General features: G+C 36.0%; 1 protein-coding gene across 1 annotated transcript in view; it reads left to right on the plus strand.

Moving 5' to 3' along the window:
* Window positions 1–7,287: 7,287 nt before the first annotated feature.
* The window catches only part of LOC108904602 (E3 ubiquitin-protein ligase FANCL), a 146,924-nt gene continuing 138,067 nt past the window's right edge, over window positions 7,288–16,144 (plus strand). The window contains exon 1 of the mRNA XM_018707223.2: window positions 7,288–7,446. The gene's annotated coding sequence lies outside the window, so the exon portion shown is untranslated. The remainder of the gene's footprint in view (window positions 7,447–16,144) is intronic.

Here is a 16,144-nt window from a genome sequence, read left to right on the forward strand (position 1 = left end):
TTTATTCAAATACTGCGCAAGCTAAATTTCATTCCAATATTTTGATTTGTGCAGAAAATACAGTGTGTCTGGTTTTTCCAGTGAACCAGAGCCGGATTAAGGGGGGCGGGGGCTACGGAGACTGTAGCCTCGGGCCTTACGAGATCGGGAGGGATTTTTTTTCTGAAAAAAGCAAGTGAGACTATTGCCGCAAGCTCCTGGTCAGCTCTGAAGTTTTATATGGGTGCATGTTTCAGGAAAACATTTTTTTTATCGTTTTGTGCCAAATTTGAAGAACAGGAATAAAGTAACAAGAAGAAATATTGCAAATAATAATTAATAACAGCAACAATATAAATTTTCCATTAGTGACAACTATTTCTCATAGATACTTTTTCTTCAAATTTAATACACAACTAGGAGACGCAGAACAATCCTACGGTGTACTGGCTTTGATTTCATGGCTTTCTAGACGCGTAACACAAAATTCAATTCGTAATTTTTTTTCTGGGCTAAGAAAAATAACCAATAGATATTTTAACATTAGAAATGTTTAAGGAATCGGTAACCGGTAGGAAACGCTCGATGTTAAGAAAATATAAGCGTACAAATATTATGTCGCGACCGCTGCGCGAAGATATGGTTCGATCGGAGCGATTTCGGTGTCGTTGTGTATGTTGGACCTTTCTGCATCGACCTAGTTACTTAATTTACTCACACTGAATCCCATTTAATGTGCTGTACAAAATTTCGTTTCCTTTTTTAAATACAAGTACGCGAAAACCCCAACAAACTGCACCTCAAAAACGAAATCTTCAGGTTGCAAACTGCCAATTTTTTCGGTTCGAAGGAGATACAGTCGTACCCTAGCCATGACAATTCGAGCAAATCGAGGAAAAAACCAGTTGTCCTGTATCTGATAACGCTGACAACTTATTGTCTACGCCGTTATCTTATCTCCGAGATGACCCGATAAACCCAACAATACTACGAGCACGCTCCACCTGACCTTGTGCAATGCCAAAATTCAACAACAGGGGAATTGATGATCCTCTCCACAGAATTATGCCCGAGGACAAGTTTTCGCAGTCGAGATAGGCAGAATCAGACCGCTGGTCATTAAGACGCCTGAGGCTGAAACGTGTGTTTCGTCGAGTTTCTGGATTTTTTGTCCGGACAGATTTAACAAAAATTAGAAAGGCGACTCAGATACTTTTAAAAACTCACAATTAAAAGGATGATCTTTATATCACAACAATTGTTAATTACCTAATTGTAAGAATAAGAAACGCTGTCCATTTTGCACAATAAAATGGAATATGTGAAAGTGTTTAGCTGCAACAGCTCTAGAAATGTGGTAAATATTAGAAAAACAAAAGAAAATTGTTGAGTTTCCATGCCAATATGTCTTGAGTAAGCGTGAGTCTCGTTGGTGACGTCATCTTAAAAGCGCATAGCACGCATATTCACACCACGATTGTTACCATAAAAAGTATGTGAGATCCGAAAGTAAATCGTACATTTCAGGATCGTATTTTGTTTTGAAATGACGCGATGAAAAATACACATTGTTGACGAAGCATAATAACGAGCGTTCAAATAAAAACGTGGTCGAAGTTGGCTCTGACACATTGGACGTAGGAAGTAGCTTATAGCGACCAACTTAACCTCATTTCTCAACGAGCTGTATAGCAGCTGTCAGTTTCAATAACGTTAATGACTATATAACTTTATTTTAAAGAATAATAATGATAACAATAACAAACAATTAAAAGAGCTGCGGAAAGTGTCCCCCTCCTTGTTATAATAATAAATTAAAGCAGCTGCTGAAAGTGTCCCCCTCCTTGTTCCAAGCACTTTTCACACCTGTTCCTCAAAGAATTAAAGACATTTTCTAAGATGCTCGGGGTATTGTTAATTTCACGAATCTTGTCTATAAGTCGAGCCTGCAGATGGTTTAAATCAGGACTAGGCAGTTCAAAAATAGTGTTTTTAAGGTAAGGCCACAAAAAGAAATCACACGGCGTAATATCACATGACCTCGGTGGAAATTCATGTTCAGCATTGAGACTTATTAGTCGATTTTGCAAAACTTCCCTCAACATATTCATCGTCTCGCCTGCCGTATGTGCCCTTGCGCCATCTTGTTGAAAATTTGTAATTTCGTTTTCTTCCAGCTGGTTAACAAAGGGAGCGATAATTTCTTCTCTATACCTAGGCGCAGTAAGAGTACCATTAAAAAAAATAGGTCCATAAATCCTCCTTCGATTGAGAGCACACCAAACTCCAATTTTTTGAGCGTGTAGAGGGCCCTCGACAAAAAAGTTATCTGGTTTTTCAGAAGACCACATTCTCATATTCTGTGAGTTTACGTAACCACTTAAATGAAACCAGGCTTCATCAGAAAAAAAGGTGATATTATGAAGTTCACCGTAGTTGTTTAAAAACCATTCACAAAATACAGCCCGTCGCGGAAAATCAACTTCATGAAGTTCTTGCTGACAAGTTAAACGATAGGAGAACAAACGCAAATCTTTTTTTAACACTGTGTGGCAGGTACCGACTGATACTCCCACCATTTGTGATAAAACACGTACAGAAGTTCTTGGCGCATTTTCCATTATTTGTTGGACATTTTCTTTTAATTCTTCAGTCCGCTTTTTAGGTCGGCCGCTTCCTTCTTTTCTTGTTACACTGCCCGTTTCACGAAAAACATTAACACAACGCTGAACTGCACTTTGAAAAATTTTGTACTCAACAACGCCGGGAAATTGATTTTGAAATTCTATGAAACATTCCTCAATAGAATACTTCCATATTCCATCAATCTTGCGTCCATTTCTAAAGTAGGACTCTATGATAAACACTTTTTGTTCTTGAGAAAACACCATTTTAAACGCCTTTTAAAACGAAAATATTCAAATTGATAGCGACGATATAGCGCTTTGACAGATGACGTTTAAGTTCATTTGCTATACGCTACGCCCTACGTCCAAATTTTCAGAACCAACTTGACCACGTTTTTATTTGAACGCTCGTTATTATACACGACAAGTAAGTAAAGAAACTGAGCATTTTTATCGGTAATTAAAAAATCAATATTAAATTGCCACAGTTGGCCTTGAGAGTGGAGTTTCAAATTTCGAAAAAAATCTATGTCAGTTATACTTGAACTCAGAAAAACCAAATTTGGTACAAAACACTCAACAAACAATTACTAAAATTAAATGACTTTTTTCCTGATCGTCAAGTTTGATGTTTAAATTCATAGCCAACTTTTCAATTTTCGATGATTTTAAATAACAGCTACAATACGTATTATTAGTTATTCGTGTTTTTTTTTTTGAAAACTAACAAGAGTAAGAAAAGTTTTAGAACTAAATTCCCTATAAAATAAAGTAATAATTTTTTAAGTCCTCCAACGGGTTACAAAAATTCCGTCACATTTTAGTGGTGCATCATCCTTTATCAACCCTTTAAAATGCTTCAATTGAACTCTACTTATTGGTCGAAAAAAAAAATGTTACCTGGACTTTTATAATTGGAAATGGTCAAACGGCTTATAATTAACTTAAAAAAATGCGTGGTGGAAGGTTGATTTAGGGGGTTGAAAAGTTGTGAAAAATTGTATCATTGGGATTGGGATTTCTGGCGATAGTTGATGTCAAACAAACAAGTATCTCATACAAAAGTTGTAGACCATGCAAAAATCTACAACTTTTGTAGAAGTCACTTTTTAAGATAACCTCAAAATTTCCGAGAAAAATGCGAAAAGCAGGTTTTTTCTGATTTTTCGTTTTTTATTTTTCATTTTCGCAAAAATAACTTAATTTTGACGAAATTTATTATTTATTAAAAACTGATTACACCATTCATTTCTACGGAAAAAAATACAAAAAATCTTTCCCATTGTTTGACCCCAAAACTTTATTTTTGTACAAAATTTTACATATTACAGTAATTTAAACAAATTATCAACAATTACTGAAACATTCATTGGTGCAAGTCATTTTATATTTTTTTGGCTTGTTTTAGCTATCATTTAAAATTTTTCCTGTTTACGGCTCTGAACGCTTTCAAAATATCTATTGGATAACAGTATAAAAGTCAGTACCGCACAAAATATCCAACAATTTTTTTTACTACTGTTACCAATCCTAATTAGAAATAATAAAACATTTCATAAACTCGTATTATTTTTTATTAGGTACAACTTTTTAAATTATTGATTAAAAATTGTTGTATATTTTGTGCTGTATTGACTTTTATACTGTTATGACTTCCTCCAATAGATATTTTGAAAGCATTCAGAGCCGTACTCAGGAAAAATTTTAATTGATAGCTAAAAACCCTTTTTTACGATTACAATATCATCTAATTCAGAATTAAAAATGGCTTTAGATTTTGTCATAAAAATAACAGCGACGTATATAAAAAAAAATAACCTGATGATGGCCTCTCGAAGACGAAACGTCGGATTGCAAAAATGTTGACGCCATTGGATAGAGCGAAAAAGTAGCATCGTAAATATACAATTTATTTCAAAATACGTTTTCAAATAAAGCCAGAAAAAAAAAACAATTTTGCAAAATTTCGTTTTTTTTCCGGATATCTCCGGAACTACCCGGAATTTTAACACTTTCTAAACGGCATATTGTTAGGTATAAAAAAACACAACTTTTTTCTAATCTGAACCACCCCGTATTTCTTACCGTTTCTTAGATTTTAATGCTATCTCATCCTTATTTTGGACACCCTGTATATCTATGAATTCATCAAACTTTTAAAAAAAATAAGTACACTAATCGATCCTACGGAAAAAAAATATTATTTATTTTATTTATTCACTATTCGACTTATGTTTATAGCAATACTGTACAAAAATAGTTTTGGGTCAGTGAGACAGTTTTTCTTTATTTTTTCCGTACAATTGGATGGTGTAATCAGTTTTTGATATATATATTTTTTAATTTAAACAAATTATCAACAATTACTGAAAAATTCATTGTTGCGTCATTTTTATTTTTTTTTGCATTTTTGAGCATGTTTTTGAACTGTGAATACAGGTTTTTTTATTTCACCAAAAAGTATATGACAAAACGAAAAAAATGATCACCGGAAGAACTCTGAAAAAAAAAGTGTTTCAGACCGGAAAAAATGAATATCTCAAAAACTTCTTGATTTCTTATTTAAAAAAAATTGTGGTTATTTAAAACACAGAAAGGTATACTTTCTCCAAGTTTCGTCAAAATTAAGTTATTTTTGCGGAAATGAGAAATAAAAAACGAAAATTCAGAAAAAAAACGGTTTTTCGTATTTTTCCCGGAAATTTTGAGGTTATCTTAAAAAGTGACTTCTACAAAAGTTGTAGATTTTTACAAGATCTACAACTTTTATATGGAATACTTTTTTGTGTGAAGTCAACTTTCGCCAGAAATCCCAATTACACAATTTTTCACAACTTTTCAACCCCCAAATCAACCCTCCGCCACCCATGCTCACGCATTTATATTTCTTCCTTTTCTTTACCATTTCCACTTATAAAAGACCAGGTCACAATTTTCTTTTTTTTCCCTCTGAATGAATTATTTCCATCGGTCTACACTCCGTGTACCAAGTTTGGTTTTTCTAAGTTCAAGTATAATTAATTGAGACATTGATTTTTTTTCGAAACTTGAAACCCCACTTCCAAGGCCTATAATTTCTCAGGGGTGCACTTAGTATAAAGGTAAGTTGCGTCAAATCATCATATTTTGGGTTTCCCTGCTCTGTGTCGGTTCGTACGCGAAACACACTGTATTTTTGACAACGGGAATAAAAATTGAATTCCAACTATTTTAATTTCAGCCTGTCAATAACAAGTGGACGCCAATGTATGACCATGTACGATTCACTCACGGACCTTAGATCTAGCAGGAGATTTTCTATTCTGATATTTTGCTTTGAACTGAATATACAAAATTCGAAGACGTAAGCTAGTATAATTTTATTTTGTTAGAAAGTTCCGAGCTTTCAAGAAAAAAAATGATTACAATTTTAATTGCAGTTATAAATATAAATAGGTATATTAACCTTTTCCATCTAGAATATGCAGAATTGTAGAAAAGGGAAAGAACTCATCGATTTATTCAAGAAACAACAAAAACTTTTCGAAACTACAACCAAAAGAACTGTCAAAATTGTAGGTATCGCATAAAACACCAGCGCATGCATCATTTTCTAGAAACCATGCATGGGTAATGTCTACGCAAGTTTAAATTTTCTCACACCGAAAATTATACTCGTGCAAAGCTCTTTTTAAACTGGTGACAGGTTGTGAAAGTAAATGCTGCTTTCATACTACGTAGCTTTGCAAGTGGCTTTATTTTTTGACGCCCGCCAACATCACGAGTGTCATGGGCAAAAGAGTAAACAAAAGCATGTAAGCGAAGGTAATTTGACAACAAACTTATTGACAGTAACCATAACAACTAGACGCAGTACATAGCAAACAAATCCAACAAATAAACGTGTTTAACAGTTCCTGCAATATTAGTTTATAATTATTTTGAATGAATTTTCCTGAAAATTGCAGCGTAGCTAGTGGTATGGAAAATATCACATGCATCCCGGCTTGTTTTTTGTATTTATAGGCATAAACTGTGTTCACGACCATTTGCAAGTCTTTTGGTACATAAATAACTGTTCCAACGTATACGTCGTTAATTTTTCTTGGACGTATTTTGATGAAAACACGTTTCGTACACTTAAAGTACGATTTTATCATGAAAAGGGCTTATAAATGAATCATCTCGGTGTATTGTACTTACGGAAACGGAAGTTTGATCACCATTTTGGCCGCCAGTCACGATCTCTTCAGTTTTTCCTCTCCTGGTCTCGCCACAGTAGTTTTTAAACGCAAGGAGTCGTTTTCGAAGGTAGTATCTTACCATCTCGGTCGTCCGCGTCTGCAGAAACTAGTTTTTTGAACAGTAACAGTCGTCGTACGTGAATACCTACTTCAGAAAGGTACTTTTTGTGGTAGGAATCAAACACTAAGTTTTCAAACGCGCTAAAACATATCGAAAAAGCGCCGGGAACCGTAAAATCCCCAGGAAAAACCTCGGTTGAGTTCAGTTCACTTACCACTCGCCCTCCACGGAAAGAAGAGAGCAGGAACCGAGGCGGCCCAGCGATAATGACGGTTGGACGGGAATTTGAATAGCCGCTCGATCGGGTCGGAATATGCGTCGCGTTTCGCGAATCCTCACCGCGACAGCGGCCGCTAGATGGCGCGCGCTGTAAATTCGCACGTACAAGTACGGTTGATATGCACAGTGTTTTCGTTTTCGAAGCGTTTTTCCGAAATTTGCGCCGTCCACGGGGGGACCGAAGCACCCCCACGTCACCGACACGCTCCCGAGACGTTCCTGGACGGCCCCCAGCGCCTCCGCTTGTCACCGGCCACGAGATTTCCGACCGTTTTGGGTGAGTGTTGCTGGTTACATTTTTACTGACCTAATTCGCTATTTTAAGCTGAAATATTCCGCCTTTTGGCGGAATTCGTGCGGGGTGTAGCGAAAGGAACGCCGTGTTTCCGTTTGCACCCCGAGTTTCCCCAAAAGCGCCCAGTTTTCCGCCGGAATCGCACACTGATTTTTGAGGTTATTTTTGCACACTGTCTCCGAGACCCATTAGGCCGAACCCGAGGCCCCGGGCTTATTTTAGCCCGGCCGAGTGTTCCGGGGGCTCCGGCCGTGCCCTCGGCCTCGTAGGCCTGTCGCAGCCCCCTTTTTACGTTATGTAATACGTGGTGGATACTTGTGTGGTTATTTTTTTGTGTTGTAACGTCTTTATTTATAGTTGTAACGGCATAGGCAGCTTAACGACATCCTACTGTTCGGTTCTTGCGGCGACCTGCCCCGCGGCTGCTTGTACGGGGGCGATTCTGAGGCCCCAAACGTGGGTACTTCGATAGCGGGCAGAAACGGGGGCATTTTGAGGACAGTTCGGGAGGTGAAAAGGTCGCACTATTCATTGCATTTTGCGAGGATAGTAGCAGAAGTTTGACACCCCAGAAGATGCATTTTTCTTTCAATTTATAGCTTTTTTTAATTTGCTTCAACACAACGATACTCTCGAGGCCCCTAAGGGTGTCATTTTTATCAATTCGGTCGTTATTATCTCATACGGAATATATTATTTAAAAAAACCTTAGATACCTACTGAAAAGTACCTCTTTAATTGTGTTTAATTTTTTAAAATGAACTAATTCATTAAAAAAGGGAGCCCGTACATATTTTCACCGATCCCTGGATTGTCATAGTACAAGTTGTTACTTCCTATAACACTCTTGAACGGTTATTTTTTTTTATTCCACATTTTCGAACCTCTCACGTCTACCTTTGTTCTATCATTATCAGTCATTGATACTAGTTGATAAGTGTGGTGATGAATATGGGATTAAGATATTTTAACCTACACTCGTACCCCCTATTCGATAATGACAGTCTATCAAGGACATCACTTTAGATTTGTAAAAAAATTTGACCTTCCTGCACCTGGTCCCTATCTGAAAATACAGGGGCATTAAATATAACATTTGACAACATTCTTTGACATGGTTACTGGCTGGGGACAAGAGACTGTTTAAAAACATTATATGAATAGTTTCAGTGACGTAAAAATAATAATGTAACAGTAAGAGGTGAAGAATTCGATTTGTTACTACCCTCTTTCTCCAGAAGGGGGGGAAAAGGAACTATTCAAGTTTTGCTATTTGCTGGTAGCATTAAAAAACAAAAACAGGGAAACTTCCTTAGGTCTTTCGCGCATTGAATTTTTTAGCTACTTCTGAAAAAGTTAGGCCTAATTCTAGTCGGAAATCTAGGCGAAAGTGAGGAGGGTGTAGACGTGGACCTTGTGGAAATTCTATTTTAAATATGGGGAATACCGGTTAAAAACGCGATTTTGTGGCATTACGAGAGCTGTTAAGGCTAAAATAGGCGGTATGACGATGTCCCGAATTGGCAAACGGCAATAAAAGGTTCAGTGGCACGAGACGTAGCACCTATTTATGCTTGTTAGAACTTGTGAATCAGTGAAACAAGTTTAGTCTGGGTAACCGTATTGGGTTTGAGAAGAACCGTTAATTGAGGCGATAAGAAAAATTACACAAAACATTTTTTTGTCCTCGAGAGAATCGTTCTTGATCTTTTTCCTTTACTGTGTTTGGGAAAAAACGCCAATTTGCTCTTAACAGAACAACCCCCTACCCTTTTCGTTTAGTATGCAAAAATCTGTCATTTTTTTTTACAATTACTTCAGCTTAAATTGGACCTTTTCTTCCACACGAAACTGCTCTTGCAACTTGTACTAACATCAACTTAATTCTACACTTATCCCCTGTTCGATTCCACCCCAATTTTTCCTACACGAGACCAGATAAATTTCCTGACAATTTTCTTTGCTATAACCAGGTACCTCCGCATTTTTTTTACTTATGTCTTATGTCCTGGAATAACGTAGACAACTGGGTCTAAGTAAGCTGTATTTTCTAATCATTTGCCGTCGGATAGTGTACCAAAAATATGTCGCAAGATTCCTCTTGCAACGACCATAATTTCAACAGAAACTGTTGGCGTTATCTAAAAAACTAGTCAGTTTTTTTCCGGTCCAAGTAAAATATAAAATTTTTCGATAGTAGCGATTACGATTTAAAAAAAAACGAAAGGGTTGCTCTGTTGTACATGTCAATTGGATGGAAAAATGTGTATAACTATTCCTTATTTTTGGTGCGGCGATATCGGAGCTGTGGCACACTCCTATTTTCTTTTTAAGCATTTTAGGGCTTGAATACCCTATTTTTATATTAAAAAACTGACTTTCTAAACACGCTGTTTCCTTCCAAGAATCCTCGTCTTGTTTCAAAGAACGACAAGTTCGTTTCATTGAAATTATCTCGATATACTTGGAACCTGAAATAATTCTGCATCAAGGGTGTTTTCCTCGATTTCTTTCCAAATATTTACGAACGGTAGAGAGATAATTCTACTTAAAATAAATGAAGTGCTAGTAAAACTATGTACATTGTCTGTACTCTGTCTATATTTAATATAAAAAAAATCGACTCAATCTAAAAATAAACGTTACTGAACTCTGCAGGATTTCCAGACATTGCTGTTCAGCAAATTTTTTAAAACTCCTAGAATTGTGCATACATTAATAGTTTGTCTTCGACGCATTTGCTTTAATTAATGTAAATGTATAAGAATTCGCTTCCAGTAGATTGTTAGGGAAATAAGTTGCAAAATGTACTGGAAATAAATAAATGAACACCTTAAATAAAGCCTGATGAATTTTTTATACTTCCAGTGGGACTTCAAAGGTTGCCCAAAGGGCATTGAAAGATTTGATCAGGGTGATTCTAATCAGGAGCTTGAATAAAATTTGAAAAGAGTGAGAGGGTCAATGTACGTAAAAAAATTTCTCTAAGTACATTAATATTTCGCCCTCGTTGCATTAATTTTAATTATTGTAAATGTATAAGCACTAAATACTTTAACAGATTGCTAATAAGTTGTAAAATACACTGAAAATAAATAAACGAAGCGAATGTAGGTGTTTGTCCGAATTCTATAAGGCAAATCTGGCAGTAGTTTTTAAAAAAACGCCGTGAAATGGCAACGTTTGTCATAAAAACACCTCAAATCAAAACCTGACACATGTTTTATATTTTCTGTGGTATTTTAAGTATGGCGCACATCACGCGACCAGGGTGATTACAATCAACAGTAGAAGTCATAGGGGCAATTTTGTCCCCTAAAAAAATTATTGTCGTAAACTGGCTCGATTTCCGAAACAAACATTAACTTATATACGTTTTTGGGTAGAAAATTGAAAACTAAATTAAAAAAAAACAAGATCACGACGTATATATATCTTCTTCCCCGTAGTTTTCAGAGGCCACCACGGTGACGTCGTCGTTTCGGTGGCACCGTGAAAAGAATTCCGTTCTATAAAAAGAAAGTAAAACAGCAGTGGATTCCCGATTTCGTCTTTTTTTTATTATTTTATTTTAAAAACTGACTGTGTCAATGACTCCCGTCCGTTGCCCCCGCACCCCGCCCCGCCGAGAGTACGTTGAAGATAAACGCTTACACGTAGGCAGCGTTGCCAATTTAGGCGGCGTAAGTCGCGAATTGGGCGGCGATGCCCGCGGTACCGATTCGCATTTGTTTCAATTTTGCGTTTATTGTATACAGAGCGAGCCAGGTCGCTGGGTTGGGTGCGTGGCCGCCCGAGATTCGCGTCGATGTTAGAGGTACCCGAATTAGACGTAATTGGGGAGAAGATTCCGCTTCAGGGGGGAAGAGAGGCCTCTAGATTCGAAATTTGGGTCGCTGGTGGAGGGACAAAATTTCCGGGGAAATTGTCGTGGAAAAAAAACGGTTTTTTTTCTCCAGATAAATCGGGAAACGGGAAAATCGAACTTTTGTTCAAATAGTATACATAGATAAATATATTTTTATATAAAGAATAACATTTAGAAATTATTGTAACCAAGAACCTTGTACCGTGATCAATACTTCTTTAATTACGCAATAAATTGACCTTTTTTGGATATCTTAGTTAATTCGTTAATTCGTTTCCTAACTTTTTTATCACATTGTTCACTATTTTCAATTTTCAAACATTCATATATATTTAATATGATACGTTGACTTTTTACGTGTAAATCTTTGTTTTTAAACTCTTGAGTCTGTTTCGATACTTTCGACAAATACCGGTTCCACTATTTAGGGATTTTCCCGAGTTATTTCGTTATCCTCTGCTTCAGCTATAATAAATAATAATACGTATTATACCAACAATATACCCTGCCAAGCAATACTCTGCACGGCACTGGCAAAGCTAAGTGAACCCGTGTACCATTCAAAAAAAATATTTACGACCTAGTGGACCAATACAGGTTTTCTTTGATGACCGACTAGTTTACCAATACCAGACTCGCCCAATTGCTATTCGAGTATAAATTACGAAACACAACATGGTCAAAGCATAAGAAGAAATTTCAGGAGAAGTGCATACGGTTCTGTGCTTTAAGATTTACAGGTTCCAATTGACATCGTAATAACTATACCAGTTACCGTTTTTTTAGGAATCACCTTTTTCCAAATTTTTTATCATTGTCTTCCAACCGAGGAAAATATTTGACACAGTCTGATGATACCGAAAATGTTCTCTATAAAATTTGCACCAAAAAGAGCACTTTTATTTATGGATTTAGAAAGAAATTTTTCTTTTACACTGAAAAAAAGTATTCGGATCAAATGAGCAGATAGTTTTAAATGAAATTATTTGCCGTATATACTTTCATCAAACTATGTGAAATATTTGCTTTTTCTTAGAATTTATATTATTTGTAAATATACATAATTTATTTCAAATCTTTTATAGTTTTGAAATTTATTATCTCGGACTTTAGCTACAATATCTCTTACAATTCATCATAAACTGGAAACATATTTGTTTCAAAACTACCAGTTCCTTAAAATATGTATGTATATTTAAAATTTAGTACTAATGTAGGAATTATTCAAGACAATGTAGCATATTATAATCAAACTTATGTTTTCTTGAAAGAAAATTGTAGCAGGTCACAGAATGGTGGGAAGTAGCACGATAGATGGAACCACTTACGCTATGTGTATACACACTTCCTTGTGGGTAACGACACTAAAGTAGCTAGATCGTTCTAAGGGCATAATGATGAGGACCATCAATAAGTCCCAAACCGACCTATGTCTGGTTGGTTAAACTTACGAACGATCCTAGCTGTTGTACTAGGTGTTGTGAGTTTGAAACAAAATATTTTTTATTACTGAGAAATATGTATATCCAAATATATTCTTAAAATCAGTATATACAATCATTTGACCAAAACTATTCAATTTTGTATTAAACAAACGATACATTAATATACAATACAAAACATTTCGTTTAACCGTAAGTATTTATTTCAAATGTTGTGTATTTTCAAAGAAAATCCAAATCCAAGAATTTAAAAATATATTTTTTCGGCTAAATCCTAATAGTAGGTATCAATTTAATTCGACTGACTGAATTTATGTTTCAGTATAGAAAACAAGATCAACGTTTAAACAGTCTAAATGTATATTCTTTTTTTCTAATAGTGTGTGTTACTTTTACACCAAAACTATAAAGGAAATATTTTTATGATCACTTTATTAAGAACTTTATTACGAAAAAAAACCTTAACTCCATTTATATTTACAGGTATATATACTCGTAATAAAATAATATACAGGGTGTCTGTGAAAGGTTGGGAAATCTCAGAGCTGGAGATACTGGTGACCAAAATAAGTCTATTGAACTAAATATGCCCTTTCTTTCATATTTTCAATACACAATATCCGTAATTCTAAAGACAAAATAAAATTTCCCCTATTTATCAAAGAAATAGGGCATAGCTGACGCCCTGTACGAGCAACGCCAAAATTAGTTAAAAATTCTCATTTGTCATGTCAAAAAACATAATAGTGCTAATTTTTTTGTTCATGTTCCGACAGTTTTCAAAATTATTGAGAATTTTCAAAATAAAATTCAAACGCCATCGAAACCAGCATCATTTGCATAAGGCATATACTTATTTTGGCCACCAATATCGCCACCTTTGAGATTTCCCACCCTGTATATTTAAGGAGCATAATAAAAAAAATCAAAATTTCCGAATTGATTTTGGTTTTCCAGACCGCCAAAAGCATGAGAACCATCAGACGTGGCATCTGAAGATTTTCCTTTAAGTGAATTTTTCAAAATGACGTTCAGACTTTTAAATTGACTATGTACACAGTGTTCCATCTATAGCACACCTCTTGGAAAATGGTAAAATTTTGGCAAGCAATTTGGGTCATGTCGCGAAACTGTTACGATTTTATTGGTAGAATACCAAGCGTATATAAACCACCACAACCGTCATAATAGTGACGTGCATTGACCTCCAAAACCGATCGACAAATAATAATAAAACAACCATACCGACACGAGTATTCGGCATTTAGGCATTAGATTAGGTCCCATTTCGTTGAACGACAGGGCTCCATCGTAGCAGCTGGATTGTCGGCCAGAAATAGAATAGGTATGTGATAAAAATGGAGGGGGGTAGCCATACAAGCCGTCTAGTATCCTAGAGGGATACACCCCTATTTTTGTAGCGATGGCCAACGCGTAGTTTGTCACGACAATTAAGCTGGTTGCTGCAATGCGAAGCCAACTGGGAGGACCGTAAAAACGTAAAGGCTAGTCTTAAAACCGTAAATGTATATAATATTTAAACAAAGGGCTTGTTATATTTTCGATAGAATCGTGTTTTTAAGTGGCTGACGGGTCTTATAGCGTTGAAATTTGTGACAGATTCTCAATTTTTATCTAAAATGGCTGGTGCTGCAATGTAAAAGGAATCTATGAGACTTACCTTAACGTTAGTGGTATTTTTGGACGGTACAGTCAAAAAAATTTCCATAAAAACCGGTGAATTTATGAAAGAATCATTAGAAAATGGAATTTTCATAAACCCTAAAACTTAAGTCCTTAAAACTAATATCACTGTCAAAATGCTGTAATTCAAAACCATTTGCTGGGGTCAAATAACTATAAAAGCGTTAAAATTATAATTTAGTCGTGTTAAGAGTAATTTTACGGAAATTTACAGCAAATATTAAGTTCATTGGAAAACTATTACAGTCCTGGACTTCCACGCCACCCCTAGAGATGAAATTCGTCGAAAGTGCCCCAAGCGCGGAAAAATCCGTCGCCCCCAACGGCACGCCTATGGCCCAGCCGGCATATCGACCGTAAAAGTCATCGGTGGAGTCCCACCTGAGAGGCTATCCGGCAAGAACCCGCAGCGAAAGGCGTCCCCGACGTTTCTCTCCGGTCTGGCTAGTTCGAATTTCGAAAAATTCGGATTTTTCCGACGGGGCGACCCCTCTGCGACCCCTGCCGGTCCGGTTCCCTTTGAGGAGGGCACGGAGGGGTCGCGAAACGTTTCTTCCCATAGGGGACCGGTCGGACTTTTTTCGGGAAACGATAGAAATGCGGAGTAGACGGAAAAAATCGGGCCGGGGAAGCACCTGGTCGAGTACGAAATGAAAAATCTAGGACCCCTTGTATCTTTTCATTGTAATAGGTGGTTCTGGAGTGATCTGACGCTGACAAACGTCCAATGGATGATTGCTAGTACTACAAGTAAAACATGGGCCTGTTTTTTGATGCCAGTTAAATTTATCCCATAAAAATATGACATAAATTATAGACCGGGAGATATTAGACTGAAGTTCGACGACTTCTTTCTCGTTTATGCCTCTGAGAGTACTGACAGGTAACCGAGGGATAAGTACAATAAACTAAATTTAAAAGATGGACTGCGGGACACCTTTGTGAAAATCCAATTTTCCATTCAAAAAAAAAAATGTGTACAGCGACGTATTTCTCACTTATGCCATGTTCGTAAGTTGAAGAGAAGTATCGATTTTAACACAAAATTTTTTTGGCATAAGTGTCGCAAGGGACCTAAAAATGGAAAACTTTGTAAAAAAATGTGAAAAACATCTTTATTTTTCTACCAATTTCTCATTAATGCCAATTAGAAATATTACATTATTATATTCGAAAAGGTCATAAAAAATATTGGCATAAGTCCTACTAAGGACTAAAGAAAATAGAGCTTTGGAAAAGCTGCGGAAAATTTTTATTTTCATTCTATAACTTTCTCATTTATGCCGTTGAAAATTTATGATACTTACTATAAATAATGTACTGTGTCAAGTAGGCATCACTCCTCTATGGGTTCAATATGAAGGCATAAGTCTCAAAGTTGTAGGAAAATTCATGAAAATTTTTACGTCTTTCTCGCTTATGCCATTTTGCATGCACGTAGGAAACTACATTATAAAGTCATATAAATGTAGGCATAAGTCCACATTGGATTTTCATGTTGTAAATTAATTTGAATTTTAATATGAGTCAGGTCGACAAAGTAGAAAAATTATAGAAAATTGCCACAATTTTCTCGTTTATGCCGTTTTGTACACGAGTAGAAAATATTATTAAAAGCCACTTTCAAGAGTGGCATGAATGCCACAAGGTACCGTCGTATGTAAAA

Source organism: Anoplophora glabripennis, unplaced genomic scaffold (genome assembly GCF_000390285.2).
Source record: "Anoplophora glabripennis isolate ALB-LARVAE unplaced genomic scaffold, Agla_2.0 scaffold294, whole genome shotgun sequence".
In the NCBI taxonomy this organism is placed as follows: Eukaryota; Metazoa; Arthropoda; class Insecta; order Coleoptera; family Cerambycidae; genus Anoplophora; species Anoplophora glabripennis.